Source organism: Xenopus laevis, chromosome 3L (assembly GCF_017654675.1).
Source record: "Xenopus laevis strain J_2021 chromosome 3L, Xenopus_laevis_v10.1, whole genome shotgun sequence".
Lineage (NCBI taxonomy): Eukaryota > Metazoa > Chordata > Amphibia > Anura > Pipidae > Xenopus > Xenopus laevis.
The window spans coordinates 3,228,906-3,247,531 of record NC_054375.1 but is presented as its reverse complement, the minus strand read 5'-3'; the positions used below and the strand labels follow the sequence as shown (position 1 = coordinate 3,247,531).

Sequence of the window (18,626 nt, the reverse complement as noted above, 5' to 3'; positions counted from 1 at the left end):
GGTTTACTGCCTATTTACCTCATGGCGCTTCCCTGCTCTTGAAGGCGTCAGCAGGCGCTGTATCTGTGCGGCTGTTTTCTGTTATTATAGCCGCTTCTGTGTCTTGCGCTAGTGAATCCTTCACTTCCTGGAGGTGGATCACGTGACGATCCGGCGGCGCTCTATCTATGCGGCGCTGAATAGCCGCGTCTATCTGCTGCTCTGCGCTATTAGCATTTGCGGGTCACGTGTTGACCCGGCGGGGGTTTTAAAAGCCAATTTTCCTTTGCCTCTCTGTGGCCTCCCTACTCTGCGGCCGTTGCGTGCTTTGATTTCTGTTCTGGTTCAGGCATTATTTTGATGTGATTGTAGGCAATTTCTTCTTTTTCTTTTCTCCTTTTCTTTTAGCCATGTCTTCTCGTTCGGAAACTAGAGATCAGGAAGGGGAAAGGTCTAAGAGATGTGCATTGTGCAAGGCCCGGCTTCCTCTGGATTTTCCGAAAAGGATTTGTCCAGATTGCTTTAAAGAAAATTTTCATCAGGAAGTTCCTGAATCTATGTCGCAGTTCATGACCTGGTTTAAGTCTAATATGCAGCAAACCTTTGATATGTTTAAAGCTGCGGCGCAGCCTCAACCCCAGGCAAGTACTTCTGATGCTCCCCAGTTGGAGGCGCCGGATATACATGAAGTTTTGGTGGATTCTTCGGATGAAGAGGAAATTAAGGATGACGCTTATGTATTTTCAGTAGAAAATATTGATCATCTGGTTAAGGCTGTCAGATCTTCTATGGATCTTAAGGATGAGGATAAACCTCGCTCAAAGCAAGATTTGATGTTTTTGGGTCGTAGAAAGTCCCCTAGGGTTTTTCCTGTGCATGAAGTTATTTCAAGTATCATTTCCAAGGAATGGTTGAGACCAGAAAAGAAATTATCACTGCCTAAGAAGCTTAAGGCGTTATTTCCCTTTGACGATAAAGTGGCCGCCGCATGGGATGTTTCTCCTAAGGTCGATGTAGAAGTAGCCAGACTGGCAAAAAAGACAACCATTCCGGTTGAGGATGGAGCTAGCTTCAGAGATCCTATGGATCGAAAGGTGGATGCTGCCTTCAAGAAACTCTTTGAATCTTCTGCAGCAGGATTTAGGCCAGGTGTTGCTACAGCTTGTGTCATTCGGTCCATTAGGCTGTGGCTGACTCAGCTAGATCAAGACATAGAAGATGGAGTCTCTCGTGAAGATTTGAGGTCTTCCATGGAAATAATTAAACTAGCGGCCGATTATTTGTGTGATGCATCAGTTGAGAGCATTAGAATGGCAGCTAGGTCTTCTGCTCTGGCAGTAGCTGGTAGATGTGCGGCGTGGCTGAAACATTGGGCAGCGGATTTGGCGTCGAAGAATAGGCTATGTGCCATGCCGTTTGAAGGTCCTTTTTTGTTCGGAAAGGAATTAGAAGCACTAGTTTCTAAGCTGGGAGAAACAAAAAAGTATTTGCCTCAAGACAGACGTTTTTTTCCCCAAAAGAATTTTTTTCGTCCATCAGGTCAGTATAAGGATTCAAGAGAAAGGAGGAAGACGTTTTTTCGTTCCGTACGTGGCAGACCGGGTAAGCCCCAGAAAGGAGGAGTTAAGTCAGAAGGCTCCCCCAAAACAGATCAGTTTTGACGCCAGATTATCCAGACCGGTGGGGGGAAGACTACGTTATTTTTTTCACGAATGGACAAGGATTACCAGCGATCCTTGGGTCCTAAGCATCATCAAGGAAGGGTACAGGCTCGAGCTGGCCTCTTACCCAAAACCTCGTTTTCTTTGCACAAGAGTTCCCAGAGAGTTTGTGAAGAGAACATTTCTTCTCAAGGGAGTTCGAGATTTTGTGCAGTCCCGCGTTTTGGTTCCTGTTCCTCGAGGAGAGGAGGGAAGAGGAATCTATTCTTCAGTTTTTTTGGTCCCCAAACGGTCAGGCGAATTCCGGATGATCATCAATTTAGTTTATCTCAATACCTTCATGAAAAAGATCCATTTCAGGATGGAGGGGGTCAGATCAGCAGTCTCAATTTTGCAAGAAGGAGATTACATGGCAACGATCGACCTTCAGGACGCTTACCTCCATATTCCAATTTGGTGGAGCATCAACAGTTTCTGAGGATTGCTATCAAGGATCAGCACAGGACGAGTCATTATCAGTTTGCGGCCCTACCATTCGGTCTGTCCTCGTCTCCTCGAATTTTCACCAAAGTTTTGGTGGTGGTGGTGGCCTTTCTAAGAACCCAGGGGATTCCGATTGTTCCTTATTTGGACGACTGGCTAGTAAAAGCGTCTTCCAGCGGTCTTCTTCTCAGTCATCTCCAGAAGACGATTTGCTGTCTAGAGACTTTAGGTTGGAAGATCAATTATCAGAAATCCAGTCTCAAGCCGTCTCGGAGGAAACAGTTTTTAGGGGTCCTGCTAGACTCAGATCAGAGCCGTACCTTCCTTCCTCAGCTGAGGAAGACCAGCCTGTGCAGGTCCCTGTTGGGTCTCTCTCAGCAGAGAGAAGTCACAGTCAGGCAGGCTATGTCAGCCCTGGGAACGATGACAGCAACTATAGAGGCGGTGCCTTGGGCCCGACTGCACATGAGGCTGCTTCAGAGAGCAATATTGAGAGTTTGGGATGGCACAGAGAGTTCTCTGGACAATCTCATGATATTACCCCCTCATGTGAGGCACTCACTCGGTTGGTGGAAAGACCCGAATTTGTCCAAGGGTGTACCATGGGTCATAGAGGAGTGGCTTATTCTTACCACCGATGCCAGCAGGCAAGGGTGGGGAGCGACTCTGGAGCAGAATGTCTGGCAAGGCATGTGGTCTCCTCAGGAAGCATCTCTCTCTTCCAACCACCGGGAGCTCCTGGCTGTTTGGAGAGCTCTCGAAGCGTCGGCACACTTAACCAGAGGCTGGTCAGTAAAGATCAGAACAGACAACACTACTGTAGTGTCTCATCTGAACAGACAAGGAGGTACTCACAGTCAGAGCTTGCTGGAATTGGCTCTCAAGATTCTTTTTTGGGCAGAGACGCATCTCCAGACGCTGCAAGCAGTATACCGTATATACTCGTGTATAAGCCGACCCGTGTATAAGCCGAGGTACCTAATTTACCTAAGAAAACTGGAAAAATGTATTGACTCGTGTATAAGCCTAGGGGCCCCATGTCAGATTTCAAAATGTGAATATCGAGACATAAAAGTCAGCTCATTTTTACATTTAAAAGAAATGATTTAACAGATAAAATCATATTGAGAAGTTTGTAGACAATTTTGAGAAAAAGGAGTAACAAAAACTATGGAACAGAAAACTATGGAATCAGAGGCTGCACACTACCTCCCCACCACCCGCACGGGGCCCCCAGCCACAAATTCCCCTCTGTCCCCCCTTCTCCCCCAGTGCTTACCTTCTTCATGTGTATTACAGCTGCTATTGAGTGGGGGAGGTCAGGAAGGAGTGAAGGCAAGAAGCAGCTCTGCCAGCCGCAGGAGTGGATCTGGGCTGACGAGGCCCTGGGGGCCCACCTAATGTTCCCTCTTATTCCTTCTCGGCTATACGCTCCTTCCGCGGCCCCAGCAGGACTGTCTGTGACTGACTGTCACGATCGCCGCCCGGAGCAGGTCCAGGAGCTCCGGGCGGCGCGTCCTTCCCTGCCGGCGTTCGCTCCCAAAATGGCGGCGCCCATGGCCGCCACGTGGGTAGCTTTTTCATTCCTCTCAGGAGATTGTGTTACCGTCTTTTTACCCTCATCCGGTGGGGGATAAAGAGTGTAAGCTTCACAAGTTGGATGTCAGAAGATGCTTGATTTATTACCTTTCTAGATCGGCACAATTCAGGAAATCGAATAATCTCTTCCTCAATTTCTCAGGCCCGTCTAAGGGGTTGGCTGCTTCGAAACCTACGATTTCAAGGTGGTTAAAGCAAGTTATTGTTTTGGCGTATGAGTCCAGAAATCTGTCCCCACCAGCAAGAATCAAACCACATTCGACCAGAGCAGTGGCTACGACCTGGGCTCAGAGAACGGAAGCATCGGCAGAACAGATTTGTAAGGCTGCAACGTGGACTTCGATGCATACGTTTTCCAAGCACTACAAGCTGGACGTATTCTCTTCAAGGGAGGCTGCTTTTGGTCAGAAAGTACTACAGGCAGTTTGTGTTCCCTCCCATTGATCTTTTCAAAATCTCTTTGGTGTGCTGCCTGGGGACCTGAAGAAAGATAAGAATTTCTTACCTGTAAATTGTCTTTTCTTCAGGTCCCCTCAGGCAGCACCATTTAACCCTCCTCTTAATTAAATTCTGTCAAAGCAACCTCTGTGTGTGTGGATCTTGTTAACTAACACAGGGGAGTATCGGGGGAGGGTGTTTTTATGTTGTTTCCTGTCCCTAGTAGGAGGGCCTATCTCTTTGGTGTGCTGCCTGAGGGGACCTGAAGAAAAGACAATTTACAGGTAAGAAATTCTTATCTTTGTGCGGGTCCATTCTGAAGGCTTTATATATATATATATATATATATATATATATATATATATATATATATATATATAGACATATAACTAGATAGGTGCACTCAGATAGCCATGTTGATGCCTAGGTGCTGGAAAAAAATTCATTATCTATAAAGCAAAAAAACTTCCGCACACATAGGTCTTGATAAGTGAAAAAAAGCTGGTAGATTTATTTCAACGTTTCGGCTTACAAACTCAAGCCGTCATATATATATATATATATTTTTTTTTTTATACATATATTTATATTATTTTTATACAAGATGTGGACATATTTATATATAGTTACTTTTGTAGATATACAGTTTAAAATAAATTTTTATTAATATATTTATTTTTTATATTATATATATTTTGTCATATATACATTTTTATATCAATGTAAAAAATGTATTTCATATAAGACATAGATTAAATTAAAGATATATGTTTTTATATAAAAAGCAAAAAAATAAATTGTTTAAAAAAATGACGACTGTCCTGTGGATTTATTTTGATTGTGACAGAATCTTAGTGCCATTTTGTGCTTGTGTGACATGTTGGTGGAATATACTGTACTGTATATAAGGCCTGGTTACTGTATATAACACCTGATTATTGTATATAAATGACTGTATATCAGGCCTGGTTACAGTATCTGTAGATCTGCCTCTTGCTGCCTGAAGATTTTACAGTAAATCCATAACATGAATGGGGAGAGGAAACAACACACACACATATTAAATTTGGGTCTAATTTTGGGTCAAATTAACTTTAACGTATCACTAAACTCATCCTATATGCAAATAACCGTATTGTAACTACTTTGCTTTGAAGAGGGGCTAAAACCATCTTCAAAACCAAGAACTCCTTCTTGACCAGCAGAATTGAAAAAAAACTCAATGCTGGAGAATTCTTAATCCATCACAATCAAGTTAATTGCCTATCTAACTATAATAATAATTCAATCATTTCAACTTCTAAGAATTCACAGGTAACATATCATATCTAATTCTTCCATTTCCAATTAAATTCCATTCCAAATATTTAGTAATATTTCATCAAATAAAGTCTCTTAATCCTTTGTTGTTCCTTAAACTCTGTTCAAAGATGGTGACTGTAAAGTCGTTAGTAAAGGTGTTGTCCCAAGTATAATTCTTTGAGGTGATTAAACCCAAGGACAGGAACTTCGTGTACTTCTACTTCCAATATATCATATTGTCCTTGTCTCTTATCATCTTGTGATTGTCAATAAAAAATATTCCTTTAAGATCATCATCATCATCATCACACAAACGTGGTAAGTTCTTTAATCGTATTGACTGTATGTAGCCTTGTACTACATCTTCATTACCATGTAGTTTCATTAAACATTTTCTCTATAATTCCACAATAATTATATAACTTTACTATTACTTTCATACCCCAACCAGACTAAGGGGTAGATTCACTAACAGAGCCAGTGTCGGACTGGCCCTTCAGGATACCAGGAAAACTCCGGGTGGGCCCAGGTGTCAGTGGCCCCTCGTGCTGCTAAACTTTTGGCCTATTTCATGGCAATTCTCTATTTCTATGAGAACAAAGATGCTAAATAGATGGAATGATTGATTATAGTATGTAAAGAAAACAGACTAGGAGAATAGAGGTTGATTGAGGAGATGAAGAATATTAGTACTGAGAGTGGGTCTCTGGTCTAAGGTTTTATGGTGGGCCCCTGGTCTAAGGTTTTTGGGTGGGCCCTTAGTGTCCCAGTCCGACACTGGACAGAGCTATGTTGGGAATGTATTGTTTTTTTAATAATACATTCAGAACCCAGTTTTAGTTAGAAGACTGCAGACTAACACTTGATATAAGAAATAGATTTTTTTCATATAATATATTGAGAAAAAGAATGCGATTTTTGCTGGGAATCTATATGCCTGCAAGTCTGATCTGTCTGTTACGGGGAAAGAAAGGTTTGCCGAGGGATTATATTTAGAAATGGGTTTTGGAGAATAATAAAAGTATATGAGTTAGGAATGTATTGTTTTACTCATTTAATAATACATTCAGAACCCAGTTTTAGTTAGAAGACTGCAGACCTGTAAGTCTGACATGTAAATGGAGGAATGTATCTAGATGTGTATTGAGGGGTGTGTTTTGGTGACTGATATAAGAACTAGATGGCACTGTGTCCTGGTGATCATAACTAATGGTCTAACCCCAAGGTGCATTAGTCTTGGGAATTGCACAGGTTTAACAATGTTCTGCTTCCCTCCCCCAGATTCATCTAAATCACAATCAATCACATTGAAAACACAATCACACAATAAAGGTTGAACTCAAATCCAATGATATAGAGAACCAAAAGAATGTTCCAATGAGAAGAAGAAAGAACAGTATGTGCAAGGAATTCCTGAGATGCTTCGGCTCATTTGTTCTAGGCATGTTCTTGGCCATAGTATTTGCCTTCTTCACTCTGTTTGTGAAGAGCTACAGCCTGGACATCTGCATCATCGCCAGCGCCTTTATTGGAGTTTTCCTATCTCTCGGCATGGCGTTTTTTGAGCAGATTCGTGTAATTGTATTCCTAACACTACCACAGATATTTGCAGGTAAGTTCCACGGGTTTGGCTTTAGCTTAAGGCTATAAAATTGGGTCTATGGGAGGGGTTAAGACATTTATGGGCTGAACCATGCCTTAGAAACTCTATTTGGGTTCCACATGAAGAGAGGGGGAATGGGTGATTTATTTGTGGGGAGGAAAGGAGGTCTCACCATCAGCATAGGAACTTTAATGTAAGGGCAGTCAGGCTATGGAATAATAAGAATGATTAATTCTCCCATCTCTCCCAGCTCAAGGCAAGAACCTGATTATTGCACTGGCCTTTTCACTGACCATCCAAGGACCCGCCGGAAATATCCTGGAGAATTACAAGCGGGTGTCGGAAGCAACCTCGTGCGGGTTGCAGTTGGCCGTGAATCAGACCTTAGAAGTTGTTCAGGAGATGAAAGCGCCTGTGATGAGTAAGTAACGGAAGAGCGGTGTGTGTAGCAAGTAGGAATATCCCGATCTACCATTTGTGCACTTGAAGATGACCCTACAGGTGCAGATCTGGTCAGAATCTGGGTGGATGGAGACAGGGGCTGCAGTCACATTTGGGTGTCTACCAAGATGGACAGATCAGTGCTATTTGCCCATGGCAGTGTATGTGAAATAAAGTGCAATCACGTGAGTCTCACACTCGTTTCTCTCTTTCCAGGGGCTTTGGACAAGATCAAGTCCATTGCTGGTAACTTTAAAAATGTCTCCAACTGGTCACAAGGCTTCTTTACTGCCCTACAGGAGGGCATGAGACGTATAGGTGAGTAGAGAAACCCTCGGGTTGTGTGTGCCCAGTCAGTGATACCTTGTTACTCCGTGGTACCTGGCGTGGCATCAATACTGATACTAAACTCGCCTTCTAATCCTCCCGTCCTTCCTAGGCCGAGACTTGAGAGCGGCGTGGTCATACCTGTACAACATGGGAACTATCTGCAATGAGGAGTTAGGGAACCCGAGCAAGAAATGTTACCAGAAATTCGATACGGGCAAGCAGACTTGTACCGATAATTCCGGGTTGTTTGGCTTCGTCTGCGGCATTATAGACACATTTCGGCCCCTGTGTGCACTGACTGGAGGTAAGTTACAACTCACCCCAATCTGACATGTTCTGCTCTAGTTCTTTCTCCTGGATTAATGACAAATTCTAATGAATCCAACTTCGTCTTTCCCACAGTTCCGGGCATGGGCCCAGACTTTGTTCAGACTCACGTCAGTCGACTGAAGGACAAAGGTGAGTGATGCAGATTAGGTTGGTGGGTTGCCATGAGTTACTAAACAAGGAAGTCTGTCTGGACACTGTGTGTGGGATTTAAGGATCCAGTCCTCGTTCTATAGAAAATTCCCATCTCTGCACTTTCCTTACAGAGGCCGATTCTGTCCTTAACAAGTTCAAGGATCACTTTCTGTTTAATATCACTGTCATCCACGACTTTGATATCAACACCAGTGCCACCAACGTGATCAACGTGGCAGAGCAGATTAGGATTAAGTGAACGCCTGTATAGACCCTTACCTGGAGATTATTGGACTGGCCCAGTGAGTATCGGATATATATATATATATATATGCAGGGAATCATAATACAGTGGGCATTGTAGCTTTCATTCCTGCTCCCCTTCCCACTCTCTCTCCCATAATGTTACTTAACCCTTTAAGTGCCACAGAACGTAGAATCTACGTTCTGTGGATCAAAGGACCAAAGTGCCACAGATCGTAGATTCTACGTTCTGCAGCACTTCCGGGTTTGCGAGCGGAGGAGCGGCTGTTAGAGCCGCTCGCTCCGCTCCTTCACGATCCCCTGCCCCTAGACAACGAGCAGAGCAGGGGATCGTGTGGCCCCTGGGGCGCGATCGCCCAGGGGCCCCAAAGCAGCAGCAGGGACGCGTTTCCTATGCGTCCTGCTGCTGCCTGCGCCGCACTTCCGCCCAGCTCCGCCCCCACATGGCTGATGATCGTTGGAGCTGGAGATCTGCTGCGTGGGACCCTTTCTGATCGATCTGCAGCATCTACCCCAGGTAAGTGTAACATTTACACACACAAAAACACACAAACACACCAACACACACTTATTACAGTAATATACACTTACATTCACACTTACACACACTCACACATAGATTTTTGGGGATTGGGGGGGTCACACACACTCACAGCACCCATGTACACTTGCACACGCGCACATGCGCAAATAACATGCAATTTACCCGTTGTGCACACGCATATGTACATATATGGCTTTGTGGCTTTTTTTTTTTTTTTTCTTATCGCATCGTCTCTTTTTGGGCTAAAAAAAATGTTTTATTGCCGTTCCGAATAGCGTATTCGCTAACCGTACTGTGCAATAGCTTTTGTATGTTATTTTGGTGGTTATATTGCAATTTTGGGTATTTTGGTGCATTTTTAGCCATTTTATTGAATTTTTAGCCATTTTATTGCATTTTCAGCTCTGCATTTGTGTTGTTCACTTGTTTCTGCCCGTATAATCGATTTGGCCCAGCTAAAATATTCAAACGGTAATTCTGGTGGCCGATTACACTAGTGTGAAAAAAAAAAGCATTGATTTTTGTGGTTTTATTAGTTTTTGGTGATTTATTTGCATTTCACACTGTTCTGTGTTATTTTGTTTTGCCTATGTAAATTTTATCTACTATATATCCATTTGGGGGTCTCTGTGCGCCACATAGTTTGGTATATCTATGCATATTGGGCATCAAAGTGTTCAGTAGACCCCTGTCATTCATATTTAGGATGTTTTATGCTGATACGTTACGAAATGTGGGGCACATAATGGGGTAAAATTCAAGCTTTGTGACGATTTTCAGAAATTTGATAAAAACCGTTATGTTCAGCATTGCTTTGCAGTTTGGCAGTTTGCTGTAGAAACACTTATTTACCCATTTTGGATTCGTCAGAATGTGTACTTTCTGAAAATATATGGTTTTCTGGGGTCTCTGTACTGTTAGGGGGGTCTAATGTCGCATAATACACACACCAGGTGCTTATATTGCAGCAGCCAGCGCGTCAGCTGTGAAAATGTCTATACATATTGTCATTTGGGGGTCTCTGTGCGCAACATAGTTTGGTATATCTATGCATATTGGGCATCAAAGTGTTCAGTAGACCCCTGGCGCTCATATTTAGGATGTTTTATGCTGATAAGCTACGAAATGTGGGGCATATAATGGGGTAGAATTCAAGCTTTGTGACGATTTTCAGAAATTTGATAAAAACCGTTATGTTCAGCATTGCTTTGCAGTTTGGCAGTTTGCAGTAGAAACACTTATTTACCCATATTGGATTCGTCAAAATGTGTACTTTCTGAAAATATATGGTTTTCTGGGGTCTCTGTGCTGTTAGGTGGTCTAATGTCGCATAATACACACACTGGGTGGTTATATTGCAGCAGCCAGCGCGTCAGCCGTGAAAATGTCTATACATATTGTCATTTGGGGGTCTCTGTGCGCCACATAGTTTGGTATATCTATGCATATTGGGCATCAAAGTGTTCAGTAGACCCCATGCGCTCATATTTAGGATGTTTTATGCTGATAAGTTACGAAATGTGGGGCATATAATGGGGTAAAATTCAAGCTTTGTGACGATGTTCAGAAATTTGATAAAAACCGTTACGTTCAGCATTGCTTTGCAGTTTGACAGTTTGCAGTAGGAACACATATTTACCCATATTGGATTCGTCAAAATGTGTACTTTCTGAAAATATATGGTTTTCTGGGGTCTCTGTACTGTTAGGGGGGTCTAATGTCGCATATTACACACACCAGGTGCTTGTATTGCAGCAGCCAGCGCGCATCAGCCGTGAAAATGTATACACTATTGTCATTTGGGGGTCTCTGTGCGCCACATAGTTTGGTATATCTATGCATATTGGGCATCAAAGTGTTTAGTAGACCCCTGGCGTTCATATTCAGGATGTTTTATGCTGATAAGTTACGAAATGTGGGGCATATAATGGGGTAAAATTCAAGCTTTGTGACGATTTTCAGAAATTTGATAAAAACCGTTACGTTCAGCATTGCTTTGCAGTTTGACAGTATGCAGTAGGAACACATATTTACCCATATTGGATTCGTCAGAATGTGTACTTTCCGAAAATATATGGTTTTCTGGGGTCTCTGTACTGTTAGGGGGGTCTAATGTCGCATATTAGACACACCGGGTGCTTATATTGCAGCAGCCAGCGCGCGTCAGCCGTGAAAATGTATACACTATTGTCATTTGGGGGTCTCTGTGCGCCACATAGTTTGGTATATCTATGCATATTGGGCATCAAAGTGTTCAGTAGACCCCTGGCGTTCATATTCAGGATGTTTTATGCTGATAAGTTACGAAATGTGGGGCATATAATGGGGTAAAATTCAAGCTTTGTGACGATTTTCAGAAATTTGATAAAAACCGTTATGTTCAGCATTGCTTTGCAGTTTGGCAGTTTGCAGTAGAAACACTTATTTACCCATATTGGATTCGTCAGAATGTGTACTTTCTGAAAATATATGGTTTTCTGGGGTCTCTGTACTGTTAGGTGGTCTAATGTCGCATAATACACACACACCGGGTGGTTATATTGCTGCAGCCAGCGTGTCAGCCGTGAAAATGTCTATACATATTGTCATTTGTGGGTCTCTGTGCGCCACATAGTTTGGTATATCTATGCATTTTGGGCATCAAAGTGTTCAGTAGACCCCTGGCGCTCATATTTAGGATGTTTTATGCTGATAAGTTACGAAATGTGGGGCATATAATGGGATAAATTTCAAGCTTTGTGACGATTTTCAGAAATTTGATAAAAACTGTTACGTTCAGCATTGCTTTGCAGTTTGACAGTTTGCAGTAGGAACACATATTTACCCATTTTGGATTCGTCAGAATGTGTACTTTCTGAAAATATATGGTTTTCTGGGGTCTCTGTACTGTTAGGGGGGTCTAATGTCGCATATTACACACACCGGGTGCTTATATTGCAGCAGCCAGCGTGCGTCAGCCGTGAAAATGTATATACACTATTGTCATTTGGGGGTCTCTGTGCGCCACATAGTTTGGTATATCTATGCATATTGGGCATCAAAGTGTTCAGTAGACCCCTGGCGTTCATATTCAGGATGTTTTATGCTGATAAGTTACGAAATGTGGGGCATATAATGGGGTAAAATTCAAGCTTTGTGACGATTTTCAGAAATTTGATAAAAACCGTTACGTTCAGCATTGCTTTGCAGTTTGACAGTTTGCAGTAGGAACACATATTTACCCATATTGGATTCGTCAGAATGTGTACTTTCTGAAAATATATGGTTTTCTGGGGTCTCTGTACTGTTAGGTGGTCTAATGTCGCATAATACACACACCGGGTGGTTATATTGCAGCAGCCAGCGCGTCAGCCGTGAAAATGTCTATACATATTGTCATTTGGGGGTCTCTGTGCCCCACATAGTTTGGTATATCTATGCACATTGGGCATCAAACTGTTTAGTAGACCCCTATGTTTATATTTAGGATGCTTTATGCTGGTAATGATACATGGACAATACGATGCTGGAAAGTTGAAGCTTTGAGGCAATTTTCAGAATATTTTACCAAAACCGCCAAATTTGGCAAAGCCTTGCGACTCAGTAGTTTGGGGCAGAAAGGCATGGGTACCCATTTTAGATTCTGTATAATGTGTACTTTCCAAAAATATATGGGTTTGGGGGGTAAACATATATTTCTGTGTTTTTACCCCACAAAAATGCAGTCAATGTGTTGATTTTTCATTAGCTGAAGTTACCCACAGGACTATTTGTATGCGCTAACTTCATTTTGGGGCCTCTAACTGCCATATACTTTGGTAAACCTATGCACAGTGGGCACCAAACTGTTTGGAAGACCCCTGGCAATCATATTTAGGGTGTTTTTTTTTGGTGCGTAACGATACGTGGGTGATATGGTGCTGAGAAGTTGAAGCTTTGAGGCAATTTTCAGATATTTCACCAAAACCGACAATTGTGGGAAAGCCTTGCGACTCAGTAGTTTGGAGCAGAAAGGCATGGGTACCCATTTTAGATTCGGTAGAATGTGTACTTTCCAAAAATATATGGGTTTGGGGGGTAAACATATATTTCTGTGTTTTTACCCCACAAAAATGCAGTCAATGTGTTGATTTTTCATTAGCTGAAGTTACCCACAGGACTATTTGTATGCGCTAACTTCATTTTGGGGCCTCTAACTGCCATATACTTTGGTAAACCTATGCACAGTGGGCACCAAACTGTTTGGAGGACCCCTGGCAATCATATTTAGGGTGTTTTTTTTTGGTGCGTAACGATACATGGGTGATATGGTGCTGAGAAGTTGAAGCTTTGAGGCAATTTTCAGATATTTCACCAAAACCGACAATTGTGGGAAAGCCTTGCGACTCAGTAGTTTGGAGCAGAAAGGCATGGGTACCCATTTTAGATTCGGTAGAATGTGTACTTTCCAAAAATATATGGGTTTGGGGGGTAAACATATATTTCTGTGTTTTTACCCCACAAAAATGCAGTCAATGTGTTGATTTTTCATTAGCTGAAGTTACCCACAGGACTATTTGTATGCGCTAACTTCATTTTGGGGCCTCTAACTGCCATATACTTTGGTAAACCTATGCACAGTGGGCACCAAACTGTTTGGAGGACCCCTGGCAATCATATTTAGGGTGTTTTTTTTTTGGTGCGTAACGATACATGGGTGATATGGTGCTGAGAAGTTGAAGCTTTGAGGCAATTTTCAGATATTTCACCAAAACCGACAATTGTGGGAAAGCCTTGCGACTCAGTAGTTTGGAGCAGAAAGGCATGGGTACCCATTTTAGATTCGGTAGAATGTGTACTTTCCAAAAATATATGGGTTTGGGGGGTAAACATATATTTCTGTGTTTTTACCCCACAAAAATGCAGTCAATGTGTTGATTTTTCATTAGCTGAAGTTACCCACAGGACTATTTGTATGCGCTAACTTCATTTTGGGGCCTCTAACTGCCATATACTTTGGTAAACCTATGCACAGTGGGCACCAAACTGTTTGGAGGACCCCTGGCAATCATATTTAGGGTGTTTTTTTTTGGTGCGTAACGATACATGGGTGATATGGTGCTGAGAAGTTGAAGCTTTGAGGAAATTTTCAGATATTTCACCAAAACCGACAATTGTGGGAAAGCCTTGCGACTCAGTAGTTTGGAGCAGAAAGGCATGGGTACCCATTTTAGATTCGGTAGAATGTGTACTTTCCAAAAATATATGGGTTTGGGGGGTAAACATATATTTCTGTGTTTTTACCCCACAAAAATGCAGTCAATGTGTTGATTTTTCATTAGATGAAGTTACCCACAGGACTATTTGTATGCGCTAACTTCATTTTGAGGCCTCTAACTGCCAGATACTTTGGTAAACCTATGAACAATGGCCACCAAACTGTTTGGAGGAACCCTGGCAATCATATTTAGGGTGTTTTTTCTTGGTGCGTAACGATACATGGGTGATATGGTGCTGAGAAGTTGAAGCTTTGAGGCAATTTTCAGATATTTCACCAAAACCGACAATTGTGGGAAAGCCTTGCGACTCAGTAGTTTGGAACAGAAAGGCATGGGTACCCATTTTAGATTCTGTAGAATGTGAACTTTCCAAAAATATATGGGTTTTGGGGGGTAAACATATATTTCTGTGTTTTTACCCCACAAAAATGCAGTCAATGTGTTGATTTTTCATTAGCTGAAGTTACCCACGGGACTGTTTGTATGCGCTAACTTCATTTTGGGGCCTCTAAATGCCAGATACTTTGGTAAACTTATGAACAATGGCCACCAAAATGTTCAGAGGAACCCTGGCAATCATATTTAGGGTGCTTTTTCTTAGTACGTAATGATACATGGGTGATATGGTGCTGAGAAGTTGAAGCTTTGAGGCAATTTTCAGATATTTCACCAAAACCGACAATTGTGGGAAGGCCTTGCGACTCAGTAGTTTGGAGCAGAAAGGCATGGGTACCCATTTTAGATTCTGTAGAATGTGTACTTTCCAAAAATATATGGGTTTTGGGGGGTAAACATATATTTCTGTGTTTTTACCCCACAAAAATGCAGTCAATGTGTTGATTTCTCATTAGATGAAGTTACTCACGGGACTGTTTGTATGCGCTAACTTCATTTTGGGGCCTCTAAATGCCAGATACTTTGGTAAACTTATGAACAATGGCCACCAAAATGTTCAGAGGAACCCTGGCAATCATATTTAGGGTGCTTTTTCTTAGTACGTAATGATACATGGGTGATATGGTGCTGGGAAGTTGAAGTTTTGAGGCAATTTTCAGATATTTCACCAAAACCGACAATTTTGGGAAAGCCTTGCGACTCAGTAGTTTGGAGCAGAAAGGCATGGGTACCCATTTTAGATTCTGTAGAATGTGTTCTTTCCAAAAATATATGGGTTTGGGGGGTAAACATATATTTCTGTGTTTTTACCCCACAAAAAATGCAGTCAATGTGTTGATTTCTCAGTAGCTGAAGTAAAGTCCTGAACAATTTGGATGCGCTAACTTCATATTTGTGTCTCTAAATGCCAGATACTTTGGTAAACCTATGCATAATGGATATCAAACTGTTCAGTGGACCCCTGGCAATCATATTTCAGGTGCTTTTTCTTGGTACGTAATATAGTTTGGGATATGCGGAGCAGCAAAATAAAACCTTTGAAATGATTTTTCAAAATTTTGAATTTTATTTTGAAAAACCGCTATGTTCAGACAAGCTTTTCTGTTTGGTAGTTGGGAGTAGAGAGACATAGTTACCCATTTTGTAATCGGCAGAATGTGTACTTTTCAAAAATGTATGGTTTTCTGGGGTAAACCTATGGTTTCAGGATTTTTTGCCTTGGAATCTAAAGCATGCCGTTTTCTGCCTTAGTGCTTTCAAAATTCAGTAATATACTGCCGGGAGTTTTTGCTGTACAGAAATCCTAAATCTCCCTAAAACTATACATATCTGGTATTGGCACGTTCGAGAGACATAAGGCTTTCCAAATCAGTTGGATTTTCATCTGTAAAATGAAATATTTTTCTGGTATAAATTGATATACAATGAAAAATGGTAATTTTTCATTTTTTTTTGTTATTTAGCACTATAAATTTTTTTGCACAGGTGGAAATACATGAAAACTCAGGCAGATTTAGAAAGCTCAGTTTCTACCGAAAAAAACAATGTATAGTTTTCCTAGGTAAACTATAGGTTTCCCCTCAGAAAATGCCCCTAAAGTGAGAGAGCACAAAATGCTTAAAAACGGCTGGCATTTCGCGTAACCAAAATGTGAAATTCTGCTGGCACTTAAAGGGTTAAGGAATTACCCTTTCTAATCGGATTTCTCATTGATCTGCAGGGCGGCGCTATATCGCAGGAATTACCTGCTCAATGACAAGCACGACAATTTCTACATCACTAAGAACTTTATGAAGTTGAATGAGCTGAGAGTGAAGACTGGTGCTCCCTCTCTGTTACCCCTGAACATGAAGGAGCAATCTCTCTACGTCTCACCTGGTGAGTCCCAATTCTTTTCAGTAACACCCCCCACTCATTCACTATAGTACAGACCCCTCTATGCTTAGCGAGCCCCACCACTTACTATAATTACCCAGCTCTCAATAACAAAGGTACCTGCCACTTACTCGCTATAACTACCACTCACTTAACTACTTAATCACTAGTTTACTCACCCCATAGTGTTTATAGTAACCACAAACCAATATTAGCCACCTACGTTACATTTAGGAAACCCACTTTGTCTGTCCCAGCCTCCATTTTCTCATGAGTCTCTCTCATTCCTACAGTTTCCCTGAAGATGACGTCAATTGAGAAGAATATGTTGACAGGTTTCTTGGGGATTGTGCCGTCCATGATAGGCTCTATCTTCATCATTGTGACAGATTTCGGAGCCTACTTTTTGCTAGGGAAGGCACATGAACAGCTCAGTGGCAATATAACAGTGACAGGTAAGAGGGTTATTGCTCTTTCACATTGGACAGGGAGGGGGCTGCCTATAAGTGAGAGGTAATAATTTTTTTTTGCTCCATTAGCTCCTCTTATCTTCAACGTCACCATAACAGGTTCAAATTTCTTCAGCGACTTCTTTAAACAAATAATATCCTCATTTGAGGATATGGTAAGAGGACAAGTGAAGATTCTTACATCCAAGTGTTTGGTTACCACATCCCGGGGCTACATAATTATTGGTAAGTAAAGTTTTAGGTTATCTCTTACAGTCTCCATCTTGCCTTCTGTCTCCATCTTGTCCTACTGTCTCATCTTGCCCTACTGTCTCCATGTTGTTCTACTGTCTCCATCTTTACCTACTGTTTCCATCTGGTCCTACTGTCTCCATCTTGCCCTACTATCTCCATCTTGCCCCACTGTCTCCATCTTGTCCTACTGGCACCATCTTGCCCTTCTACTAGGCTTCGTTCTTCCTTCCTACAACATTTAACCCTTATTCTAATCCTCAGAGACTCCAGCGATGAGGAGCAGGTCGAGCTGTGGCTGGAGGAAAGAGGCAGGAGTAAGAGGTTCAGGAAAGTGCAAAACACTGAGGAAGATGAGGACTCGGACTCCTCCATGGAATTAAGGTAAGAGCTTGTAGAACCTCAGAAAGGGTGAAAGCCATAAATAAGAGAAAGGAAGCCCCATTAGATATTGCAGAACTCTTCTTATTTTGCAAGTGTGGCTGCTCATTGGTTATAAATAGGTTAAAGAGGAAATTAGCATGAACTTTTAGTATTTTGCAGTCAGGGTATGTTTGGGGAGGGCTCTCAGCTGACATTTAACCCTTTGTACTTGCAGTGATGCCGACTATGAGTACCAGGAGCAATCCCCATCAAGTGACAGCTCAGACGAGGAGACTCTAGATGAAGCATTTTCCAAGTTGACGAAGATGAAGAAAAAAGGCATCCCAAGGAAATTGTATCAGAGGCGCTGAGCTATAGCAAGACTAGGGGACAATAAAGGAAGGGACTGATCCCAATGGGCAGAACTCATTCTCCTTGGATTTAGAAAAATGCCCAACTGCAGAGAAGAGACGCAATGTTTTGTACAGAAATGAGTCCTCGTCGGCTGGGACACACCAGATTCACAGCCCCCAAAGTGGGTGGGTCTTACCTAAAGTGGGTGAGATATTGGGTGGATTGGGGGCTGTGTCTGTGTCTTGTGACTTGGTCCCTGAAAGTGTAATCTAAAAATCTAAAATCTAAATAAAATGTCTTTTATATTTTATCACAAAGCAACTTGAGTGCAACAGCTTTCTGTTTTACAAATCGAAATATGTATCATTTTATAGATTTTAATTTATATTCATATATGTATTTTATTTGTATAGTTTTATATATATCCTTGATAAAGGCCCCAATGTGGGCTGAAATGTTGGATACACGAGTGATACTTAATAAAATTTTTGATCACAAGAATTTTTTGGAGTGCGGGTCCATTCTGAAGGCTTTATATATATATATTTTTTTTTGTACATATATTTATATTATTTTTATACAAGATGTGGACAT

The 18,626-nt window shown here is 41.8% G+C and overlaps 1 pseudogene; it reads left to right on the top strand.

The window, feature by feature from the left end:
- The first annotated feature begins 1,691 nt into the window (after nt 1–1,691).
- LOC121401128 lies at nt 1,692–18,350 on the top strand (annotated as a pseudogene).
- Nucleotides 18,351–18,626: the final 276 nt, after the last annotated feature.